Genomic DNA, 26,413 nt, shown 5'->3' on the forward strand with positions numbered 1-26,413 from the left:
GGAAGAGTCCGGTCCCCAAGGACCCTAGATTTATTGAGAATAGAAGACCTATTACACTCAGAAATTTCGATTATAAATTACTAACAACCATATTTACCATGCGTCTCCGATCGGGAATCTCAAACATTATTGCAGAATCACAGTCTTGCTTCTTAAAAGGAAGATCAATCCACAACCATATTAGACTGGAAAAGGACCTGATAGAATATAGGGACATGATCAAAGATGATGGCTTTATTCTTTTCCTTGACTTTCATAAAGCCTTTGACTCGGTGGAACACCAATTCTTATTCTCAGTTCTTGAACATTTAGGTTTTGGAGCAAACTTTATTAACTTAATTAGAGGTCTATATCAAAACATTAATAGTTGTGTAATACTACCTAAGGACACCACAGCTAGATTTAACATTAATGTTGGAATTCCTCCAGGGTGTCCCATTTTCCCCATATCTCTTTAATTTGGTTGCAGAAATGTTAGCAAGCTATCTTACAAACTGTGCAGACATTGAGAAATGAGACGTTTTCGGTACAGAATTAATCATTAGCCAGTTAGCAGACGACACCACCGTTTTCTTAAAAAATCACAAGCAAGTTCCAATTGTAATTGATAAAATTAAACTTTTTTCAGAGGCTTCAGGACCAATGCTAAATTTTAAAAAATGTGAGCTTATAGCCATTCACGACACTCCCCTAAAAGAAATATCTAGCATTCCAATTAAATCTGAAATGAAATACTTGGGAACTGTTATAACCAAAAACCAAGAATCAACCTTAACTATTGAAAACAAGATTAAAGAACATAAATCCAAACTTAACTCATGGCTCCAACGAGACCTTTGTATTTTAGGACTGTTGTGGAAAAATCGATTTCCAAGCACTGGTCAGGTAAAATCACTCAATCAGGTTTATTCATGAATTGCGCACAAGTCAGAGAGCTTGTAGGACAGTCAATAATGGAGCAAGTCTGAACGGAAAACTCTGCCAGGCAGAGACAACACACGGGTTTTATACAAAAGGGATCCACAGCATGGGAAACAGACTGGTTCCCATGCAGCTGAGAAAAACGGTGTCCAACCTTGTACATGTAACCCAAATAGCTTTATCTTGGTGGGACTATTCAGGAACTTAGAATAAACATAAAGCAGTGGTTCTTAACCTTTTTTGAGATACCGAACCCATCAGTTTCATATGCGCAGTCACCGAACCCTTCTTTAGTGATAAATAAAATAATTTTTTTCCAAATTCAAGACATAGGTATATGTTTTTTTGCTGGTGCACAAAATGAGCCGTGCATGAACGTCATCTTTGCTCAAAGAACAAAACCATGAACTCACAGCAAGTTACAGTCTTACTTTATTCTGGCCCGCAAAAAATATTTCGGCCCCATAAAAGAATTTCAGCCCCCAAAATAATTTTTTCACTACTTTACTAATTAAAAATAAATTTGGATTTTTTCAAAGAATTCAAAAAATTTTAATAACTTAATTATTTTTTATTTTAAATTTAATTTGTTTTTTGTCATTTTGAATACACAAAATACTTTTTTTGGGGCCAGAATAAAGCATTGCACAAATGACATACCTGCAAATCAGTGTGACTTCTGCTGTTGTCTTTGGGAGACCAGTTCAGAGAGGCGTGGCTTCACCTTGGCAAGTGCATCTTCAGAGCAAAGTCTGTTCATTTTCTTCTTTTTTTGCTCGACATATTTAGTATGGATTAAAATATTAAGAAAGAAACCACGCGACGTACAACTACGACAGCTGCTGATACTTCGCGCACTAAATTCCCCGCAGCACCGATTGGCTGAGCAATATAACATGATCCTCTGCAGTAAGTGATGGCCAAGCGGGGCGCATCATCACGACTTTACACAAGTGTGTCTTTATCTCCACGGCAGAGGCTCCGCCGAACCCCTGAGACCGACTCATCGAACCCCTGGGGTTCGATCGAACCCAGGTTAAGAACCACTGACATAAAGCCATACAACTAGCAGGTGTGACCTTATTGTAATTTTTCCACATCATTTCCCCCCCTTTTGATTATAAGTAAATATAATATTTAATATTAATCATCATTTCCCTCTTTGGCTAAAAGATATAACAAACACTATCCTGGAAGATGTGAGAAAAAGAAAAAAAAACAAAAACATAAACGCAAGATACGAAAAACCAACCGGCATTCACTTATTGAACCCTGTAACAATATGACTGTCAGGTAGGAAAAGTTATCCTGCAACCCCTCCTTGCCAGGGAGACGATCCTGTATATGTTTGTCCAGGAAAATTGTGGAGGAATCACACCAATGATTGAAGACATGAAAAAATCAAAAAACACACAAAATTTTTTTTACACAAAAGCTAAAACCAAAAGTTTAAAAAAACAAACAAGAAATAATAAAGTCAAGTAGTAAAAAGAACCAAAAAGCTTAATAGAAAACCTTCCCTATAAGTAGCTAGAAATACAATTTGTACTGAATCACATATATTTCTTTGAGCAATTTAAAACCAATGCCACAACAATTCTTAACAAGGAAACTCCAACTAAACCTTAAAAGGAAAAAACTAAAAGAAAAAAAACTAACATATTTCCAGATCAAATGAAATGTAAAATCAAATATAAAATGCATATTCAGAACATGCAGAAAGGACAGGCATTTGTTTTTGTGAAACATAGACATTTCTGTAATGTGCAAAGCAGGATAGGAAAGCTAAGCTAGGATACTAGCTTGAAAATATCAATGATTAACTATTTAAAGACAAAAAAGCCAAACATTACACATTAACCTCCGCATCACTGGAGGACAAAAAGTCCAAGTCATCAGAACCATCACTCAGGTAGGTAGGGTTACGGAACTGATCGGTTTTGTGAGTAAGGAAAGTGTACTTCAGGAGATGAACGTTAATGACATTTTCTACTATCCTTTTAAGTAGGGGAATCACATAGCAAGATAAGATCACTAATATCCCCAATACAATAAACACAGGTGTGAGAAGTTTTATTAGGAGTTGTCTCCAACCGTTACCTGAAAATCACGACAACCAATCGGATGGAGAAGCATGGTCATCATTAAGAGCGTTCTTTAGAGCTGTCAGGTTAGACAGTGCATGAGCAACAGCACCACCATCTTCATCATCAGCTGGAATAAAAGTACAAGAAGAAGCACCCACCATCACACAACCCCCCTGTAGAAGCTGTTAGTTGATCTAGAACCATTCTATTTTGAAGAGCCATTAGGCTTAACGCAGTTAATTCGACTTTAGCCGCTCCAAGACCAACCATCATTAACAAATGACTCAAACCTGTAACTCAAAGTCTCCACACGAAGCATAACTTTACCAATACCTAAGGAAGGAAGGATAGAACAGCCTCTGACCCCGAGTCCACAACTTGCCATCCTCTGGGACATTTGAACCCCAAATCGGGTCATGCGTGTCTATGGGTGATCTGCGGACCTGTCGGTGTTGCTCATGAATTTCTATACTGCCAACAACATAAGAATGCTTTGCTATAACTGGGGCACACCTACCAGCCCAATATGCTGGGAGAGCCAGGTATAGGGAATATCCACAGCGCCAGAACATATCAATTCGGGGCAAAGTGCCAAGGGCATCTGGCACCTGGTAATAAGGGGAACAGATAGTTCCTGGAGGAGCTCGAGAGTAATTAAGAGAAGCATTGTTAGCATACGGAGCGCAAGGAACAAGTACAGATTTGCAATATGAATGGGGTATATTGTCCGTAAATGTAGGAGTGTGACCTATCAGTTCAACTTTGGAATTCAAAAAACAGTCAAATCCTACTTCAGGTGGAATGTGAACAGGGCCAATGAAAGGTTCCTCAAAGAATGCTCCTCAGAGAGCTTTGTGAAGCCTGTGGAACCATTAAGAGCTGGAAGTGGAGGAGAATTCAAAATGTCTGGAAACAAGTCAGAGATGTTTGGATAAGGCTGTGGAATCACCAATGGGGAGTGGGCAGCTAAAGGCATGTGTGAGCAAACATAGCAATTTGACCTGTTCAATATAGAAACCAGTGTGCTGCAATATACTTAGCATAGTGGTACCACAAATTCAAGGCGTAAGGAGTGGAATGTTTAAGTTGCAAATCAACGGTAGACAGCCATTTAATATCTCGCAATTCATGTAGAGGAAAATTTTCCACCTTATCAGAGGGAAATAAACCCCACCACCTGAGTGATACAAACAAACAACAAAAAATTAAAAATAGCCAACACAAATAATTGCAATTGGAACAAGATGAATGTGTGATCGCCGTCATGATGAACTCCCTTTAACTTTCTTTCTCTCAGGAACTCTTTTAATATTTATTTTAATCTTCAATCCCCACTTCGACCACTCGCCAGTGGACCAGCAATAGTTCTTTGGTTGGGGAGCCTTTTGATGTACAAAACAACCAATGTTCGTTGATGTGTTTGTCCCTTCTGTATTCCTTTGTGTCGTCTCTTTTCTTTTCCCGAATGATGGGTGTCAGAGGTTACTAGCACTTAACACCAGCAGCAGTAAGGTCATTTATCCTCATTCAGAAAGTTGCGTATCGTTCTCCTTGGTCTGTTGTTCTGTCGACTGCTGGACGAATTCCTCCCCGTCAGGATGAGTGTCCTCTGGAGGCTCCGGTACCCGTTTACACTGGCTGGCGTGAATCCACGTTGCCCGCTCTGTAACCTTAACAGTCGTAAGTGTGTCGAGCAGCACTTGAAACAGTCCCTACCAGCGTTTGGAGTTCCAATGCGTCCTCCGAAAGTCTTTCACCACGACCCAATCACCGGGCTTGATGGCATGTAGTGGAGTCTCGGCAGGACATGGCAATGCGTCTTTCACTGTCTGAAAAACTTGAGAAATCGCATTCAACAGGTTTTGACAGTAAGACAACTTTGCATCATCATGGAAGGAAGGAAGGACCTTTCTCTGAGGCCGTAAACCCAAGTTAGGAGGTTGGCCAAACAGGATTTCAAATGGACTGAGGTTAATCCTGGCTCTTCTTCGCATCCTCATATAAGTCAAAACGATTGGTAGGGCTTTAACCCATGACAGACCTGTTTCCTCACAGCATTTAGCTAGCTAAAACGTTCCCACTTCAGATAATGCAGCATTAACAAAGGGTGTGCCATTGTCACTGCTAATCCTGTCAGGAATACCCCATCGTGGAATCATTTCAGTCAGCAGAGCTTTAGTTACGGTGTGACTGTCCACATGCTTTGATGGTAAAGCTTCCACCCACTTGCTAAACATGTCAACAAGATGCAGTCACAGAAGCTAAAACATTTTCAGATTTTATCGTAGAAACAGAAGCATTGTCATGTCGCCCCGCTATTTTCCCAGAATCATCCTTGCATCGTATCATTTGTTTAGCATTTTTCTGTCTTTCCCTACGATCATTTTCTTTCATCCAGCATTCCAGACATTCTTTATGTTTTCTCAAGATCAACAACTCTTAGTCTCCATCTGTTTTTTTCTCTTAATGTACTTTCTTTATGTTCAATTTCTCTTTGTACTCCTTTCAAAACAGTCAGTTTCAATGAACCACCCATAGGGAAAATACCACTTTTTACCGATTCATCCACAGCATACACACTTTTTTTCTCCATATTTAATTATCATACAGTCAAACATTTCACCCGGAGGAGGAGATTGCGTTCTGGAACCACGTAGACCCATTCTTCTTGAATTGGGTGGCTTATCCTCTTTAGACTGCAAACGTCTTTGCAGAATCCAACAAATCAGCTTTGTGGTCGCTCTGCCTCTTACTGCTCTAAGAGGGGCCTTTATTTCCGATAAAGGTCTTTAGGATTCTCTAAGGGTTTAGTTCCCTCAATTTAGAAAACCAAAACTCAAGAAAATACTTGCCTTATTTACCAATAAGGACTTTCACTAGGACTCTAACCTAGAAACCTGTGGTTCCTTTTTTTTCTCTTAACCCAGCTTGGGACTCGAACCCAAACATCTGGGAGGGACTCTACCCCACCCCTCTTTTATTTATTTATTTTATATATTTTTTAATTTTTATTTCCTCTGGGACTTTAACCCAACATTTCCTCTTAATACTGCCAATCTCTATTCCCCAGCGTGAAAGGTGAATAGAGATCCTTTAATACAGTGATGCCCAACCCCCGGGCAAGAAATAATTAAATATTTCCGTTTTATGTATTACTTGAGTCTGGAGGATCTATTGTTTTGAAAATCATTTAACCGGATTCTCTCGGTTACGTCTTGCGCGCCAACATTGAGCCCACAAGCAGCAAAATGAGTAAGAAACAGATCAGATGTCTTTGGAAAGTTTCTTAGCGAAGTGGAAAAGACCCAGAGAAGAGACAGGAAAATAGATTTACCCTGGTAGGTTATTCCCACATTCCAAGCCCGCTCTGCATAATGTGGTGACCAGCTCGTTAATGAGGCAATGAAGCTTCAAACTGCTTCGCCATGTAGAGACCAAGCACCCTGAGCATAAGCAACACTTAAGCCCACACAGTTTTCATAGAGACCAGGATCAACAGCAGCCGAAATGAGGATTAACAATCGCTTTAGAATTTTTAGGGAAAAACTCAGTTTCCACCAGAAGGCGATTGTGGAGAAGGAGGACCCACTAAGCCCCATGAAGATGACAAAAAACATGAGACGCCTTGAACGAGACTTCAGACCTGTGGCACACTTTTTAAAAAACCTGTCTGCTTTATCCAGCTGGCGCTCTGTGCACATGACTTTCTGTTTTTTCTGTGTCTACATGTGCACAGTGTGGTATAGCTGGACCATTTCCTCCATCCTGCTCCTCTTGATTCTCCAACTTTCCATAAATTATCTAACTTCCAAAGGCTGGAGGATCCCGAGGAGCATCATACCCGACGTGTGAGCCAGGGGAACATCTAAAAGGCAACCCAGGTGTCTCCTCAAGAGGAGCCGTACAACTCTGGTCCCTAAGAGCTCGGATCTGGTGGAGCTGAGTAGAGTAGAAAACTGGAGGCCCATCTCTCTTAGCTCCACCATCCTGAGGCTCCTGTCTAAAATTCTCTGTGACAGACTGAGCGAAGCCTGCCCTGCCCACTCGTCACAGAAGGGCTTTACTAGGGGCGAGGGCTGTAGTAACCTGATGCTACTTGACGGTGTGGTGCGGAGGGCGGTTCGCCACAAGGAGACCCTCGCTGTGGTGTTTATTAATCTGGCGCGCGCGTTTGACTCAGTCTCACACCAGCACATTCGTGAGGTGCTGGAGCTGAGGAAGGTTGACGCTGGCATCTGCGACCTGATCAGCAACTCATACAAGCACGCCAGCTCCAGGGTACTCACCCACAGGGGGCGTACTCGGTCAATTACACTAAAGGTCGGAGTGAAACAGGGAGACCCAATGTCCCCTCTGCTTTTCAACCTCTGCCTGGACCCACTGCTCACATTTCTGGACCAGAGATACCCGACGTGTGAGCCAGGAGAACATCTAAAAGGCACAAGTGTCTTACAGATGTTCCACTTGGCTTTCGATTCTGCTCAGAAAACTCAGAAGCTTTTTGGAAACATGGCCGACATCCTTGAGAAGATAAAAAATCTGTGCATTTGGGTCCGGCCAGAGCTCACTGTAAAGATCTACGTGGGACTTTGGCTGGTTTTGATCTTCTCATGTGTGTTGCCATACCAGCTGCTGGGCTTTATCATAGGTGTTTCTGTAGGGATCAAGTTTTTCATCATTGACTTGATCTTTGAAAGGTTCCCGAAGCTGCGGCAGCGGTTTAACACCCCCTACAACTTCTGGGCTAATTTACCCACCGACCTGCAGCTGAGGGAGCTCAGAAACACCTGGTGGAGCAGATGGATTGCTACGATGGAGCTCGGCCCGAAGGAGCATTTCTAATGCTTTTCTCTGTGCCAGAGAGAGGCGCTTTTTCCCTCAACGCTCTCGTTTCATTGGGACCTTGCAAAAGTGGCGATGTCGGCTAAGGAGAAGATAGCGGACCAAAGTGTGTCCCAGGTCTGTCAGGACGACGGCAGCAATTGGTTTTGGAAAGGTGTTTCAACATTGAGCCCACACACTTTTCATAGGGACCAGGAGCAACAGCAGAAAAAATGAAGATCCGCGATCGCCTTAGAGCTTTTAAGGAAAAACTCCATTTCCACCCAAAGGCGATTGTGGAGAGGGAGGACCCACTAAGCCCCATAAAGATCACAAAGAACATGAGACGCCTTGAACGAGACTTCAGACCTGTGGCACACTTTTTTAGAAACTTGTCTTACTTTATCCAGCTGGCGCTCTGTGCACATGACTTTCTGTTTTTTCTGTGTCTACATGTGCACAGTGTGGTATAGCTGGACCATTCCCTCCATCCTGCTCCTCGTGATTCTCCACCTTTCCATAAATTATCTAACTTCCAAAGGCTGGAGGATCCCGAGGAGCATCATACCCGACGTGTGTGAGCCAGGGGAACATCTAAAAGGCAACCCAAATATCTTACAGATGTTCCACTTGGCTTTCGATTCTGCTCAGAAAACTCAGAAGCTTTTTGGAAACATGGCCGACATCCTTGAGAAGATAAAAAATCTGTGCATGTGGGTCCGGCCAGAGCTCACTGTAAAGAGCTACGTGGGACTTTGGCTGGTTTTTATCTTCTCATGCGTGTTTCCATACCAGCTGCTGGGCTTCATCATAGGTGTTTCTGTAGCGATCAAGTTTTTCATCATTGACTTGATCTTTGAAAGGTGCTCGAAGCTGCTGCAGCAACGGTTTGACGCCCCCTACAACTTCTGGACTAATTTACCCACTGACCTGCAGCTGAGGGAGCTCAGAAACACCTTCCTGAGCCAGACGAGAAGAAAGTGGCGGCTGATACCACAGCACAAAGAGAGGAGCTTTTCACGAGGCTTTCAACCTTCCGGAGAGTGAGCGGGTATGGAGAAGATAATTGGACTATTACTTTCCTGGGAAGAAGTCGGACATAGTTGTCTCTCAATTCCCTCAGGATGATGAGAGCGACTGGTTTTGGAAAGGTGTTTCAACTGATGGAGTGGCCCTCCTGGGGACTCTCTGGTTCTGCTGGGGGACTTCAACGCTCACGTGGGCAATGACAGTGAGACCTGGAGGGGCGTGGTTGAGAGGAACGCTCACCCCCGCCTCCCGATCTGAACTCGAGTGGTGTTCTGTTGTTGGACTTCTGTGCTCGTCACGGATTGTCCATAACAAACACCATGTTCAGGCTTAAGGGTGTCCATATGTGCACTTGGCACCAGGACGCCCTAGGCCCCAGTTTGATGATCGACTTTGTTGTCGTTTCATTGGACCTGCGGCCGTATGTCTTGGACACTCGGGTGAAGAGAGGTGCAGAGCTGTCCACTGACCACTACCTGGTGATAAGTCGGCTCCGGTGGTGGGGGAGGAAGCCGGTCAGACCTGGCAGGCCCAAACGTGTTGTGAGGGTCTGCTGGGAATGTCTGGCAGAATCCCCTGTGAGACGGAGCTTTAACTCCCATCTCCGGCAGAACTTTGAACAAGTTCCGGGGGAGATGGGGAACATTGAGTCTGAGTGGGCCATGTTCCATGCCTCCATTGTCAAGGCGGCTTATCGGAGCTATGGCCACAAGGTTGTCAGTGCCTGTCGCGGTGGCAACCCTCTAACCCATTGGTGGACACCTTCGGTGAGGGATGCTGTCAGGCTGAAGAAGAAGTCCTATCAAGCCTTTGTGGCCTGTGGGACTCCGGAAGCAGCTGATGGGTACCAGTGGGTGAAGTGGCATGCGGCTCAGGTGGTTACTGAGGCAAAAACCTGGGTGTGAGAGGACTTTGGAGAGGCCATGGAGAAAGACTTCCGCACAGCTTCGAGGCGATTCTGGTGCACCATCCGGCATCTAAGGAGGGGCAAGCAGTACAGCACCATCACTGTTTATAGTGGGGATGGTGTGCTGCTGACCTCAACTTGGGACGTTGTGGGCCGATGTGCAGAATACGTCAAAGACCTCCTCAATCCCACCAACATGTAAAAATAAAATAAAAAAAAATAACCCATTCTTTTCTATGTGTCTGTCAAATGTTCTTTCAATGCTTGTTTGGTCTTTTCAATGTGTCTGTCAAATGTTCATTCAATGTCTCACGGCTAGTGACCAGTCGGGTCACCATCTACCAGTTCACTCGGTCCTCTGGGCTGGGGCTCGCCATCCAAGTTCTGGAGAGGATGATCTTGACCTGGAACAAGGCCAAAGTAAAGCATCTTAAAATACAGGATGCTAATATCAATAAAGCTTAAGCTACAATTCAAAGAGATATTTCATCATTTCTCAAGTTTTTTCCATGTTGTACAACAATATTCAAGTTATTAGAGTTCAATATTACCAAAACATCAGTAAAACTAAAGAAATTAGCTTATATGTGGTAACACACACACACACACAGATATATATATATATACACACACACACACATATATATATATATATATGGGCCAATGAAGTACATCTATAACACTATATTTAACATCAGAATGTGGATTAGAAGCTCACATTAGCTCTGACCTACTCAGAACAGAAAGTTCCCAAGCAATGCTAACAGAAAAGCACATTACAGCACCATGAACCATGAATTAGCACCGTTGAAATATTAGAACATGTGCTAATAGAAAAATAAGTGCAACTACATAGATAAAATACAACATACACAATAATAATAATAAAAAATCTTACAATACAATTTTATTTTTATTACATTTGATCAGTTACTCGGTATTTTATCCAATTTTCAGCGAATTTACTGAGCCAACTGCCAAGCGCGTGCTTGGCAGTTGGCTCACCGATGCTACACGACGCTACAAGGGGATTTTTCCGGGCTTCAGCCGCTCACAAGGGAAGCTTTCTGAGATTTAATAAAAACGGATTTACTATTTTGAATGATATATTTTGCGAATCTATTTTAACGTTGTTTTTTCTTACCGATTTCCAAGAGTCTGTCAAATTTGACAAGATCTCCAGGCTATTAGCGGAAACAACCGTTAGCGCTGAGTTCTCAAGCGTGTCTGACGCAGTCTGAGCAAAATCTCAGCACATCAGTTAAAGAGGCGGGACAATCAACCTTATTGGCTGATGTGAAATCACACTGTGCCAGCTATTGGTTGTTTAATCTGTCACTAAAAGCAATCACTAAAAGCATATGTCAAAGTTTTTAAAGATTTTTAGAACTTTTTATCTATATTTATGAACATATTTATTAACTTATTTTTTTAACTTTATTACTTTTAACTCTTACTGTATAATAAGACATGAAATCTATTTATACTTTTTAATCTTGTAGAAGAAGACATTAAATCAACATCTATTAATTATTTACTTTTGTTTTAACACTGGGTTACAGTTGGGTTTCCCCCCTGGAGGAGTTGGAACAAGTGGCTGGGGAGAGGGAAGTCTGGGCCACCCTTTTTAAACTGCTACCCCCACGACCCAACCCTGGATAAAGTGGAAGAAAATGGATGGATGGAGTAAAAATATTGTAGCTATAGTAAAAATAAGTAGTAAATTCAAGTCTAGGATTCCTGTATAAACCCTGTTTTATGGCACATTTCAGCAACAAGGTAGTTCTTGGTGCAGGCCCAGGTAGAGCAGCCTGCGCCGCTCCACATTCCTCCTCTTCCTCACTCACACATGGATCAGATTTTCTCATTTAATCTGGTGATAAAATCATTTAAACCTATAATTTAAACTGTTCAGCTACCTGACGGGCCGCCGCGTCAGCGAGGCGTGCCAACTCGCCCAGAGGGAAGGTGAGAGGAGCGGACAGAACCTCGGGTTCTGATGGAGACCGGCAGAACCTGATAGTGAATTTAAACTGGAGCTATAAACAGTGTTTGGCAAATGAGTGTGTGTAACCATGGTGATGTGTGTGTTTAGGCGACCACCGCCTGGCCCTGCTGCTGTCACAGGCCTCCGGCTTGCGGTTCTGCCGCCAGCTGTTGGACGTGCAGCTGGCCGACTGGAGCCGGACACTACACTACACTACAAGGTGTATTTGACTGGTTCAGGTATCAAGATAACGGTAATATTCCTGAGAATACTCTAGAAGTCTAAAAATCAACACTTGTATTACTGAGAAAGAACAAATACATATGGCACACAGTGAAAAAATACTAAATAAAAATAATAAATTCTAATAGAATACATTACGTAATGTGGATTTTCTTTAAAAGCATGCAGTGGAAACATAGAACCTCTAGCAATTCACAATGCAGGTTCTGACCAATTACTGGACCAAATTTCATTCCAAAAACCTGAACCATAGACATTTTAGAAAGGTATTGGTTGATAAAATTCCAGGCAAACATTCCAAATGTGCCATTTTTAGACATTTTGGCACCAATTATACAAATTTCTCTCTTTTTTTACATTTATTTTTTCCCCAACCTATATCTTGCTATAAATATTATTTGCAATTAATAACAGTGATTTTTTTTTTGTAAACAATATAATAGTGAATTAGTACTAAAAAGCACAGTCCTGGGCGCTCTGGTTATAGAAGCATCGAGTCAGAAAACCAAATATACAAGGGAGATTTTCTGCAGCCCATTGGTTGATTTGGGTGATTGACACATCTAACAGCCAATAGAAACAGGTTGATTACAAAATCCCATAGCAACATCATTCACCAATCCTTAACGAGCTGAAACCATTTGCGTAAACGACCGGAAAGCTCCAGCTAACAAAGAAAGTCGTTTGAGTATAGAGGCGGTATCCATGGAGACAGAAAATTTGAAAATGGTGAGAAATCACATCAGTGTGACACAAGAACAACAGATTACAGTACCTGAGTGGAAATATTTACTCCAACATGGATGATGACCACGAAACGGCAAAGGTAGAACTGAATTTATGTTTTATGGGTAAAGAGTGATACAAAGGGCAACCAGTTTGATAAACTCTTCTGAAATAACAAATTTGCTCGGTTTGCATGTAGTATGCTAGAAATGTCCTTAATCCAATAATCTGTCATATTTTACATTAGAACGGGATTTACCAGAAAGACTGAACTGATTCAGACTTACAGAAGGTTATAACAATGTAAATGTAAAACAAGCGTCATGAAATAAGTGCCATGTTGCAAAAAGCAATGAATCAATTAATTGTATGATCAGTTAAAACAAACTTAATAATTTCCATTTGCCTGATTTATTGTTTTTCTATTTCTGCCTAAATATGGATGATGAAAGTTTTCAGTCTGGAGTTTTGGTCTCAACCAGATCTTTTTTTGAAGGATAATTTAGTTTATAGAGACTTAATAATCCTTTTTATTTGTTGTTTCTGTTGTTTTATTTATTTTGGTTATTTAAAAGGTCTTCCAGTTCCAGCGTTGAATCTTCATTAGAATTTAAAGTTTATTGACAAATGAGAATCTGTTCTTGCATTGTTATACCATTGCCATTGTACAACAATATTACCGTTTATCACAATAACTTCTGGGACAATTTATTGTCTTGTAACATTTGTTGTTGTGACCAGGGGCACAACTACATACTTTCTGAGGTGTATGCGAACATGTCATCGCATGTCATAATTTAATATATATTTGAGCCAAAGAGCCACTTCTGTTAGACTGTGTCTAGAACCGCCTGTGGGCTGCAGGTCTGAGGCTTTTTGTTAGCATGTTTTCTATCAGTTCTTATAGCTTGATAGGAAGCCTGATCCAAACTGGCAACCCACATTAATAAAATGGTGAAATAATATTAACCACAAAACACTGTATTTATAAAAGATATCAAAAAATGTTCCTACACAATCCTAACAAACGTTTTTAATGTTGAAAAAAATAAACGGTTTCTCTTCACAATATTTATTTATTTACTATTAATCTATTTGTATGATTTGTTCTTTAAATCGCCATTTATATTATTTTTAGGTCTCAGGAAATGACTGAGGGATGAAGAGACTGATGTCTGGTTCTTTAGGTTCTGACGGGTCTGCGGTTCCTCTCCTGACCCATTCTGTCTGATATCAAACAACCCACTGTGCGCCACTGAATATCGCCGACACATTTTTTAATGCCCCTATTAAACTTCACTCTGGTTGTTTAGCCTGGAATGTGTGTCTTCCTACTACCGTCTGTGTTTTTGTCAGAGGTTTTGCTTCTAAGGACGGTGTTTTATCGGGTGGACATTTTAAAAAGACGCGGGTTGGTAGCAGCTCACCGCGCCTGCGTAGCAACCGTCTCTAGGTAACCATGACAACAGCGTCAGTTCGTGGGGAGGCGAGGAGGAGGTTCGAATTTAGGTCCCGAAACGACAATTTAGCTGACCTTAATATTTCCTCTGTTTTGTTTTGGTCGTTATTATTACACTTATTGTCGAGATGTGTGTGATAGGTGTGTCTATCAGACATTTATAGCAATACGGAATAAATCGCGTCCCGTATTGGACAACAACAACCGCCTGTCATTTTAGCCTAGCTTAAGCTAACCTGAATATTTACAACTCTCTTGTTGATACAAGGACATTACTTACCTTCTGTCTTTCAACTACTTTGAAAAGCTTTTCTTCGTCTCTCCAACATCTTTATTCCTCCCCCTCTTCCGTTTTCTGTTTTGTGCCCTGGTGTTTTATCTACCGCCCCATCTTTAGCTCCCTGTAGTCGAGAGCATTACTACAATTCAAATTTAAAAGAAAAAAAAAAACGCGCCTCAGCTCGTTCTCGAAGGGCCGCTGCTCGAGCTACATGGGAGGGGAGAGCGGCTGGCAGGAGGGGAGGGCCGCCTGATCAGTGCTGTTCCTCTGTTATTGATCATTTCATACACAAACTGCTGTTAAGTACATAAAATGCTGACTAGAAAAAAAAATTCCCCACATCGTTTTTGCGCCCCGTCTAGTGCAGCGCCCCCTATGCGTTGCACACACTGCATACCCGCTTTTTGAGCCACTGGTTGTGACAGACCTATGCAATAGTAAACATTGAGACTTTTCTTTAACAACCAAGGTTTTTCTTCAGTGTTAACAGGGTCTTGCAGTGGACTGTTGGGATATTTTTGTTTTTTCCGTTGTGGTTGTGTCCGTACTCCAGATTTCACCGTAGGTCTTTTATTTTGTTGTGAAATAATAACGTCCAGTCTTTTTCTAACGAATGCCAGACTGACCTCCGTTGTCAGGCATGTATAAAACCAGCCCGTCCCTGGTGTTGGTGGACAGTGTCCTCTTGCGTTTGTCTGCTTTAGGTGTTTTAATCATTGATGTTCCAATCAGAAATGTCCTCCAGTGTGTTTTTAAAAAATCAGTAAATCTATCTACTCTATGGACCCTTGAAACCTCTTCATCAGCTGAGATACTTTCTGTAGACACAAGGCTTTCACTCCACATCCTGTTCAGTCTGCTGAATTCATCACAAGTGGCAGCAAAACAACTGAAGGATCATCAGGGAAATATTGACTGCCACAATGAATACTTTTACATTTTCATAAACTTACAAATGTGTCTACAATCATTTTTAGTTTCATCATTGTGAGGTATTTGTGTAGATTTAAAAAAAACAACAAAAGTAACGAAGAGCAACCAAAACTGATTGTGTAAAACTGTGGGACTGTGGAAACTTTCTGGTGTAGATATGAAGCCGAACAAACGCAGACTGAACCAACAAGGAAACCTTGATGTCAGGCGACTGATGAGAAACACAGAAACAGAACATTTCCTCCTTAAGGCCACAGGAACAGGTCCTACTGTATCAGGTGAATTCAGCAGAGAAACCAAAACATGAAAACCAGTCAGTGCAGATTGAACATTTCCCTGTTTCACAGTCACAGAAAATACAGACTTGATCCACATTTACACTAATGTATCCAAAACTAAAAATATGTTCACTGACTTTTGTAAATCCCAATCCAACAGCATTACCCGCACAATCATTCATGACTTTTCAAGTTGAAATTGTAACAGATTATAAATTATTGGGAAGTGTTATTAATAAGCTGAACTTTGAAAGAAACAGGGATGCAGTGTGTAAAATGCTACAGCAGTGATACTTATTTTAAGGAAACAATCGTTTTAAAGTTTGTAATTTATTAATTTTATTGGATCTGTTCTTATTGTTTTGGTTTGGTGGTGTTGTTCATAAGAGAAGACGACTCTTATGTCTCTGTATTGTAATAAATATTAGTGTCTTTATAAAATAAAAATCAGGAGGGTTAGGGTGAGAACTGTCCATATAGCACGGTGGAAGAAATGTTTGAAGGCTTGTGCATAAATCAAGATGTATTTGAATCAGAATTTAAACGATTTAGTAGGAATGGTGTTCAAAAGGCAAATTAAAGAAATCTGGATTAATCCATATAGTAGACCGCTGTTAAAAGCTTGGAATGCAAATATTGATATCCAATATCGTGTTGATATATATGCATGTTGTGTTCATATTGTATCTTACATGTCAAAAATTTAACGTGAAATTGGTTTTCTTCTAGGAAATGGACAAAAGAGAAGCAGCCAAAGAAGGAAATGTTTGTGCTAAAGAAGCTTTAAAGAGATTTGATAGAGTCTATTTGCATAACCGTGATGTTTGTGTTCAGGAAGCAGTGTATAGACTCACCAACATGCATTTAAAGGAGTTTTCTCGGAGCGTTATTTTTATTCCAACTGGTGATAATATTGTGAAAATGAGTTTTCCCATTTCTGTTTTGAGACAAAAGCTACATCACAGGGTCTTACCCCAAAAGACATGTGGATGACTGGTATAGTTGACCGCTATAAGAATAGGCCGAATGATAATGTGTTTAATAATATGTGCCTGGTTAAGTTGGCTTCAGATTATAGCGTTTTGACAAAAAATGAGAAATGTAGAAATGCAATAAAGTTGAGTAATGACTTTGGGTTTATTGCAAAAAGAATTTGGACAAAACCAGCAGCTGTTCGATATGCGCGTTTCTCTGAAACAAAAGAGCCAGAAAAGTTTTACCAAAGCATAATGCAGTTATTTCTACCTTATCGCTTTGATAGTGAACTTAAGCCTTCAAGTTGTGCAACCTTTGGTGAGTTTTACAGAACTGGTTTGTTTGGATTTGTTGATGGAACAAAACATTCAGTAAAGTCTGTTGTAGATTTAAGTAGGAGTGAGTTTGAGTTGGAATCTGTGGACAATGTTACTGGTGATGTAATGCTGGAAGACGATGGGCTGAATGGTGTTCTGAGGTTGAACTGGAACGCTTGGAGTGTGTGGTATTACAAAAAGGAAGACAAATAGAAAACAGTGATCAGGAACAAATCCCTGATTTAAGTCTGCAGTGTAAAGACGTTTCATTATTTGAGAAAAATAAATTAGAAGAACTGAAAGCCTTGCATTGATTAGATCTGTGAATGAAAAACAGTTCTCTGTTTTTGTTTTTAATTAAATCAGGCAGTATTGTTTAGCCAAGCTTAATGGAATAAATCCTTAACCACTGCACATTTTTGTTACAGGTGGTCTGGCACAGGAAAAAATCATTTAATCAGGGCAATTGAATATGAATCAAAACGTTTATTGTCGACTGTGAGTCGATAGTTGCTTATCAAAAGTGTTGTTATTGGGTAAAGGAGCACATGTTGTGTAAAAATGTGATGGCTGATATCTGACATCCAGGAGATGAGTTTTTTGTCACTTCCTGTTTAGTAGTGAAAGATTAGCAAGAACTTCCTGTAGGGTTTGATAGACATGATGTGTTGTTATGAAGAGTTAGATGATCCCATTTGATCATACACACAGTGAAGAAGTAGGGATCAAACAATAATTTCAGTATTTTCTGAGAGACTTCATCATCATGTCATTTATGTCACTTATATGTGAATCAAAGTGTAAAAGTAAGAAATCCAGCAGAAAAAAACAGGTGACTTCCTGTTGGAAGTGGGAGGGGCGCAGGTTATGTCATCAGGTAACCATGTGAATGTGATGAGGGCTGGTCTATAATGAGACATAGAAAGTCTGATGCAGCTCTGACTTTGTATGTGGAAGTTATTGCACCTTGATGTTTTATGGCAAATAGTCAGACTTTGACACTAAGCCACGCCCACATGAAAAATCCTGTGATAACTGTTTGACCTTCAGTGCCTCAAGGTTATGCTGAGTGATTCTGAAGTCCGTATCTCAAAAGCTGTAGGACGAGTTCGATCAGATGAGACGTCTATAAAAAAGAGGAAATGGCGGCTTTGATCCAAAATGACCGTCTTCCTGTTGAGTTTGGACCATGGCTCCAAGAGACGTTTTTGTAGGTCCTGACCAGATACACATGTGTACCAAGTTTCATACGTCTGGGTTGAAGCATGGCTTGGAGCTGATGTTTTAAAAGCTTCTAGAGGGCGCTGTAGATAAATTAGGCCACGCCCACCAAGGATTCTTATGGATTCCTGTCTGGGGCTGGATAAGGATCCATCCCAGTAAGTTTGGTGCAGCTCAGTCGAAACATGTGGAATCTAGAGCCAAACATATGGCAATGGTGGTACAGGTCACTTCGCCACGCCGCCACACCCACCTACTCCATCGAAACCAGTCAGGGTTGGAATACACAACCACTTATACCACAGCAGGTACGGAAAACCACAAACGCAAAAATTCTAATTTGTAGAAATCTACTGTTAATCTCTTCATGTTAAATAAAAAATATTACTTAATATTTAAGTATTTAGTCATTATTTCAGCTTGACTCATTCAGAACTGTTCTGATCGTTTCCATAGCAACGATCAGAAGCAAGACCTTGCCCCAGAAGTCCAGTGAGCTCACTGATGAGGTCATAGATGACATCATGTACATCACAATAGATCAAAGAAGTTCTAAAGATTTAATGTGTTGCCTCCAACATTGAGACCACAGAGTTTTCAGAGAGACCAGGAACTACGGCAGCCAAAATGAAGATCCGCGATCGCCTTAGAGCGTTTAGGGAAAAACTTAGTTTCCACCCAAAGGCGATCGTGGAGAGGGAGGACCCACTAAGCCCCATAAAGATCACAAAGAACATGAGACGCCTTGAACGAGACTTCAGACCTGTGGCACACCTTTCTAAAAACCTGTCTGCTTTGTCCAGCTGGCACTCTGTGTACATGACAGCCTGTTTTTTTCTGTCTGTACATGTGCACAGTGTGGTTTAGCTGGACATTTTCCTCCATCGTGCTCCTCGGGATTCTCCAACTTTCCATAAATTATTTAATTACCAAAGGCTGGAGGATCCCGGGGAGCATCATACCCGACATGTGTGAGCCAGGGGAACATCTGAAAGGCACAAATGTCTTACAGATGGTTCACTTGGCTTTCAATTCTGCTCAGAAAACCCAGGAGCTTTTTGGAAACATGGCCGACACGCTTGAGAAGATCAAAAATCTGTGCATTTGGGTCCGGCCAGAGCTCACAGTAAAGATCTACGTGGGACTCTGGCTGGTTTTGATCTTCTCATGCGTGTTGCCATACCAGCTGCTGGGTTTTATCCTAGGTGTTTCTGTAGGGATCAAGATTTTCATCATTGACTTTATCTTTGAAAGGTTCCCGAAGCTGCGGCAGCGGTTTAACACCCCCTACAACTTCTGGGCTAGTTTACCCACCGACCTGCAGCTGAGGGAGCCCAGAAACACCTGGTGGAGCAGATGGATTGCCACGGCAAGGGCCCGATGGAGCACGGCCCGAAGGAGCATTTCTAATGCTCTTCTCGGTGCCAGAGAGAGGCGTTTTCTCCCTCAACGCTGGAGGAAACCCTCTCGATTCATTGGGACCTTCCAAAAGTGGCGATGTCGGGTTAGGAGAAGGTAGCGGACAAAAGTGTGTCCCGGGTCTGTCTGGACGACGGCAGCAACTAGTTTTGGAAAGGCGTTTCAACGGCAAGGAAGAACCGGCGGATGTCTTTGGGAAAAGGTAAGAAATGAAATCACACCTGACGTTACAGTTTCTCCAGCCCCTCCTCTTCAACATGATCAAGGATCTTTTGGAGAGGAGCTAAAAATAACAAATTCGGAAGATAAAAAAATCCCAGAACAAATCATAATTGACCATTTGAGGCTGGAGAAATCTGACTGGGACTGAACACTTATCCTGATGTGTTCAGTTAAATTAAATTATTAGATTGAAAGGTAAAAAGATTTGACAGGTTTCCTGTTTGCAGGTTTCTCTCCGGGTGCTCCGGCTTCCTGCCACAGTCTGAAATTGAGACTGTTTAGTTAATTGGTTTCTAAATTTTGCTTAGGTGTGATTTCTTTTCTTTTCTTTTCTTTGAATAAGACATTTGCCTGGGTCTGAGTTCCTGCCTGGGTTCTTCTGTCTTTATGGGGTTTGCATTTTCCCCAAGTGCATTAGTGGGTTCTCTCCGGCTTCATCCCAGAGTCCAACAAAATGACTGTTGGTTGATTTGGCTTGTCTAGTTGACCTTTGCCCCCTCTCTTCAAAAAGTAGTTTCCTGTTTGCAGGTTTCTCTCCGGGTACTCCGGCTTCCTGCCACAGTCTAAAATCACGACTTTAGTTAATTGGTCTCTATATTCTGCTAAGGAGTGATTAAAACATTTCTTTTGTTTTCTAAAATGTGGATTACCACAGCAAGATGGCTGCCCCTTGCTGTGGTAATCCATCTGCTCAGGATGGTGTTTCTGGGCTTCCTAAGCTGCAGGTCGGTGGGTAAATTAGCCCAGAAGGTATAGGGGGTGTCAAACCGCTGCCGCAGCTTCGGGAACCCAGCCTTGGCTCTTCTGTCTTCATGGGGATTGAATGTTCTCCAAGTGGGGCCAAAACTATCCATCCATCCAGCAAGGGGGCAACGTTGGTGGTGCAGGAGACGAATCCCTGAAGGCCGGTCCGGCGGACAATGTCGGCGCAGGGGCCGGACCACCTGGAGGCGACGAGGGAGCCCTGGGACCACCTGGAGGCGTCAAGGGAGCCCTGGGACCACCTGGAGGCGACGAGGGAGCTCTGGGACCACCTGGAGGCGACGAGGGAGCCCTGGGACCACCTGGAGGCGACAAGGGAGCTCTGGGACCACCTGGAGGCGACGAGGGAGCTCTGGGACCACCTGGAGGCGACGAGGGAGCTCTGGGACCACCTGGAGGCGACGAGGGAGCCCTGGGACCACCTGGAGTCGTCGAGGGAGCCCTGGGACCACCTGGAGTCGTCGAGGGAGCCCTGGGACCACCTGGAGGCGTCGAGGGAGCCCTGGGACCACCTGGAGTCGTCGAGGGAGCCCTGGAACCACCTGGAGGCGACGAGGGAGCCCTGGGACCACCTGGAGGTGACGAGGGAGCACCAGGAGGCGGAAAATCGGAGGGCCTTCCATTGAGGAAGCTGAGCCTGGGGACTCTGGGTTGGGCTCTTCAGTCTCCGGGGACGAGGTCGCCGAGGTGCTTAAAAAGCTCCTCGGTGGCAGGGCCCCGGGGGTGGATGAGATTCGTCCGGAGTTCCTTAAGGCTCTGAATGTTGTAGGGTTGTGTTGGCTGACGCGACTCTGCAATATTGCATGGACATCGGGGCCAGGTCCCCTGGATTGGCAGATTGGGGTGGTGGTCCCCCTGTTCAAAAAGGGGGACCGGAGGGTGTGCTCCAATTACAGGAGTGTCACACTCTTAAACCTCCCTGGCAAGGTCTATTCAGGGGTCTTGGAGAGGAGGTTCTATCGGATAGTTGAACCTCGGATTCAGGAAGAGCAATGTGGTTTTCGTCCTGGTCGTGCAACACTGGACCAGCCAAGGTGTTGAGGGGATCCTTTTTGGTGGCCTTAGGATCACGTCTCTGCTTTTTGTGGATGATGTGGTCCTGTTGGCTTCATCATGTCGTGATCTGCAGCTCTCGCTGGAGCGGTTTGCAGCCGAGTGTGAAGCGGCTGGGATGAGGATCAGTGCCTCCAAATCCGAGTCCATGGTCTTCAGCCAAAAAAGGGTAGAGTGCCTTCTCCGGGTCGGGGGTGGAGGGATGGGAGTAGGGAGTGTCCTGCCCCAAGTGGAGGAGTTCAAGTATCTCGAGATCTTGTTCACGATTGAGGGAGAAGAAGGGAGCTGGAGATCGACAAGCGGATTGGCACAGCGTCTGCCGTCAAGCGGGCGCTGTACCGGTCTGTCGTGGTGAAGAGAGAGCTGAGTGAAAAAGCGAAGCTCTCGATTTACCGGTCGATCTACGTTCCCACCCTCATCTATGGTCATGAGCTTTGGGTCATGACCGATAGAACGAGATCACAGATACAAGCGGCCGAAATGGGTTTTCTCCGTAGGTTGTCTGGGCTCTCCCTTAGAGATAGGGTGAGAAGCTCAGTCATCCGGGAGGGACTCAGAGTAGAGCCGCTGCTCCTTCACATCGAGAGGAGCCAGTTGAGGTGGCTTGGGCATCTGGTCAGGATGCCTCCTGGACGCCTCCCTGGTGAGGTGTTCCGGGCACGTTCCACCAGGAGGAGGCCCCGGGGAAGACCCAGGACACGCTGGAGGGACTATGTCTCTCGGCTGGCCTGGGAACGCCTCGGGATTCCCCTGGAGGAACTGGAACAAGTGGCTGGGGAGAGGGAAGTCTGGTCCTCCCTTTTTAAGATCCTACCTCCAACCCAACCTACCAACGATGGATGGATGGATGGATGGATGGATGGATGGATGGATGGATGGATGGATGGATGGATGGATGGATGGATGGATGGATGGATGGATGGATGGATGGAGTAAAAATATTGCAGTGATAGTAAACATAGGTAGTAAATTCAAGTCTAGGATTCCTGTATAAAGCCTGTTTTACGGCACATTTCAGCAACAGCAGTTCTTGTTGCTTTACATCACAAGTCATAGAAATAAATAACAAAGATATTTATCATTTTTAATCTGTTCTTCAGGTTCAAAATGTTTTTCTATCCTTTTATCTTCACAATTTCATGGAACTTCTGTAGAAATGTGATTATAAATGCTAACATTAGCATTAGCTGCTACATGTTTAGCATTGAGGCTATTTTAGGCTAGCATAGCTTTCTGATAGGCTAACTGCTTTTAGCACAACTTGAACACACTGGTCTCTCCCAGCATCCAATCAGATCGTGGCGCCGCAGGCCCAGGTAGAGCAGCCTGCGCCTTCCTCACTCCTCCTCTTCCTCACTCACACATTGATCAGATTGTCTCATTTAATCTGGTGATAAAATAATTTAAACCGGAAGAATCAAATTCACATTTTTATCATTGATTATTATTATTATTGTTATTATTATTATTACTAGTATTGTTTGTTTTGATCGGAGCTTTTCTCCACCAGGTGGCTTCAGAATAATTAAGATGTAATAATTTAGATTTTTTTGCATTTTTTTATCTGACATATTAATAAAAATCTGGATGTTTTCAGGTTTATTCCAGTCAGGTGATTTACCTGCTGGGTAAACAGAAACAAAATCCTGACCTGCCTGCTGGGACGAGTTTAATGTTCACTGCAGTCCAATCATGTTAGAATAAATGTTGTTATTAACCATAAATTTGTTGATTTATTACTCAATTGATTGATTGATTGTAAATCAGGATTTTCTGTCTGACTGATGGATGTTTCATCATTTTGGTGTTTCAATGTTGGTGGTTCTGTTGCTCCGGGTCAGGGCTGTGCAGAGACCTATGGAGGGGCCGGGGCTCAAATTTAAAAAAGGGGCACATTGAACAAAAACTCCGTACAACAACATAGCAACAACCCATATTAATCAAGAATCTAATTGGTTCCTACTGTATCATTGCCATCATGTGGGGAAATGCAAAGCAAATCTAGTCTATATTTTCCCCAACAGGTATAAAGTTTCTGTTTCTGCTGCTGACAGTCCTGGAGATCTGAGCTGATCTGAGACTGTAGCTGTTAAACAGACCAGAGGAGAGAAGGTCAAAGGTTATGAAGTTATGAAATAAGAAAATTTGCTGCCATTTTACTAATTAAGTCCTAATAATATCTATTTAACCTCTAGAACAACCTGGCTGCAGACTGATTTATAGATCAAAAAGCTCAAAGGGGTTAACTCTATATAATAGTTTGATGTTAGATTTCTAGATCTAGAATTATAAGACTGGGATATCACGGCAAAGAAAACTCAATAGCTGCTGGTAGGGGCCATTCAGGGGCCTCCAGACACTCAGGGGCCCCTAGAAATGGTTTAATTGTAACACAGACTGTAGATCTAAACCTGTAGCATCATTTATAGAGAATGACAATGTTATTACATTTTATTTAATGCATTCAGCTGAGAAAAATAAATAGTACATGTAGGATTTAATTAGGACGTTTACTTTGTAAAAGTTTAAAGAATCATCTTGATAGTTTGATTGTTGTGTTACCATGGCTACAATATGGTGTAATCTTTGTGTTTGAATTGGGTTTGTTCACAAATGCATCACAGCAAATAACCAATAATCAGTGATTGATTTTACACTGGGCCAATAAACCTGGTCTCCTTCTCACAGATTCACCTGATCGATATTTAAACATGTTAGTGATGCTGAGGTTCTTAGTAGGACGGGTTCCAGAGGGTTCTGTCTAAGGCCCCATATTACCTTGGGCCGGCCCTGGAGGAACAGCTGCTGTGATGCGCATCTCTGGAGTCTACCTGGAATCTACCTGGAATCTACCTGGAATCCCCCTGTGGCTCCTGTCAGTCCGCCGATGCTTAGGAGACATTTTGATTCATTTCATTGTGGCATGTTTGCCTTTTTGCTGCAGTTCTAATTATTGCTACAATATTTTCTCTGATGTTTATTTCATGAACTCTAAATGGGCCGAATCTTCCTTTAACACTTGAGGTTCTGCAATAACTTCTATTTACAGTCGTGAACCTCCAGCCCAGATCCTGTCAGCAGCAGCTTTAACCCGCCTGGTAGAAACGTTAAGATGAAGCAGGACAAGTTAAGGGACGGGATGGTACTTCAACAATAAATCTGGCTTAATCTGTTTCCACTGTAAACTAAGCGTAGCCTGGCGGGGGTTTAGTAAAGCCTGGAGGCCCGCCAGGCTGATAATAAAACCCAGTTATTAGTGTGAAAAATCCTGGGATCTACTGACTTAAATTTCTGCAAAAACCTGTAAGGGCTAAATAGGTAAAATGGCTCCACATTCCTGTAAAAGGAGCTAACTGTGCTGTTGTTTACAGGAGCTGATCTCCTTGAAAACAGGAAGTTGGCTACACGGTTTTATATCTGTTTCTATTTTCTGACATGTTTCCTGCTGGTTTCTGACCTTCCTCTCTCTGCAGTCGGGGGCCTTCTTCAGGCCCGCTTCACCTCCGGCATCTTCCCTCAGCGCGTGGACTCTCCTCTGTCCCGCGGTTCCCCGGCGGCAGCCGACCCGCTTCGGCCTCCACGGTGGAAGAGTCCGGTCCCCAAGGACCCTAGATTTATTGAGAATAGAAGACCTATTACACTCAGAAATTTCGATTATAAATTACTAACAACCATATTTACCATGCGTCTCCGATCGGGAATCTCAAACATTATTGCAGAATCACAGTCTTGCTTCTTAAAAGGAAGATCAATCCACAACCATATTAGACTGGAAAAGGACCTGATAGAATATAGGGACATGATCAAAGATGATGGCTTTATTCTTTTCCTTGACTTTCATAAAGCCTTTGACTCGGTGGAACACCAATTCTTATTCTCAGTTCTTGAACATTTAGGTTTTGGAGCAAACTTTATTAACTTAATTAGAGGTCTATATCAAAACATTAATAGTTGTGTAATACTACCTAAGGACACCACAGCTAGATTTAACATTAATGTTGGAATTCCTCCAGGGTGTCCCATTTTCCCCATATCTCTTTAATTTGGTTGCAGAAATGTTAGCAAGCTATCTTACAAACTGTGCAGACATTGAGAAATGAGACGTTTTCGGTACAGAATTAATCATTAGCCAGTTAGCAGACGACACCACCGTTTTCTTAAAAAATCACAAGCAAGTTCCAATTGTAATTGATAAAATTAAACTTTTTTCAGAGGCTTCAGGACCAATGCTAAATTTTAAAAAATGTGAGCTTATAGCCATTCACGACACTCCCCTAAAAGAAATATCTAGCATTCCAATTAAATCTGAAATGAAATACTTGGGAACTGTTATAACCAAAAACCAAGAATCAACCTTAACTATTGAAACAAGATTAAAGAACATAAATCCAAACTTAACTCATGGCTCCAACGAGACCTTTGTATTTTAGGACTGTTGTGGAAAAATCGATTTCCAAGCACTGGTCAGGTAAAATCACTCAATCAGGTTTATTCATGAATTGCGCACAAGTCAGAGAGCTTGTAGGACAGTCAATAATGGAGCAAGTCTGAACGGAAAACTCTGCCAGGCAGAGACAACACACGGGTTTTATACAAAAGGGATCCACAGCATGGGAAACAGACTGGTTCCCATGCAGCTGAGAAAAACGGTGTCCAACCTTGTACATGTAACCCAAATAGCTTTATCTTGGTGGGACTATTCAGGAACTTAGAATAAACATAAAGCAGTGGTTCTTAACCTTTTTGAGATACCGAACCCATCAGTTTCATATG

The 26,413-nt window shown here is 42.5% G+C and overlaps 1 pseudogene; it reads left to right on the plus strand.

Moving 5' to 3' along the window:
• Window positions 1-7,925: 7,925 nt before the first annotated feature.
• LOC111610097 lies at window positions 7,926-9,763 on the plus strand (annotated as a pseudogene).
• The last annotated feature ends 16,650 nt before the right edge of the window (window positions 9,764-26,413 follow it).

Source organism: Xiphophorus maculatus, chromosome 11 (assembly GCF_002775205.1).
Source record: "Xiphophorus maculatus strain JP 163 A chromosome 11, X_maculatus-5.0-male, whole genome shotgun sequence".
Lineage (NCBI taxonomy): Eukaryota > Metazoa > Chordata > Actinopteri > Cyprinodontiformes > Poeciliidae > Xiphophorus > Xiphophorus maculatus.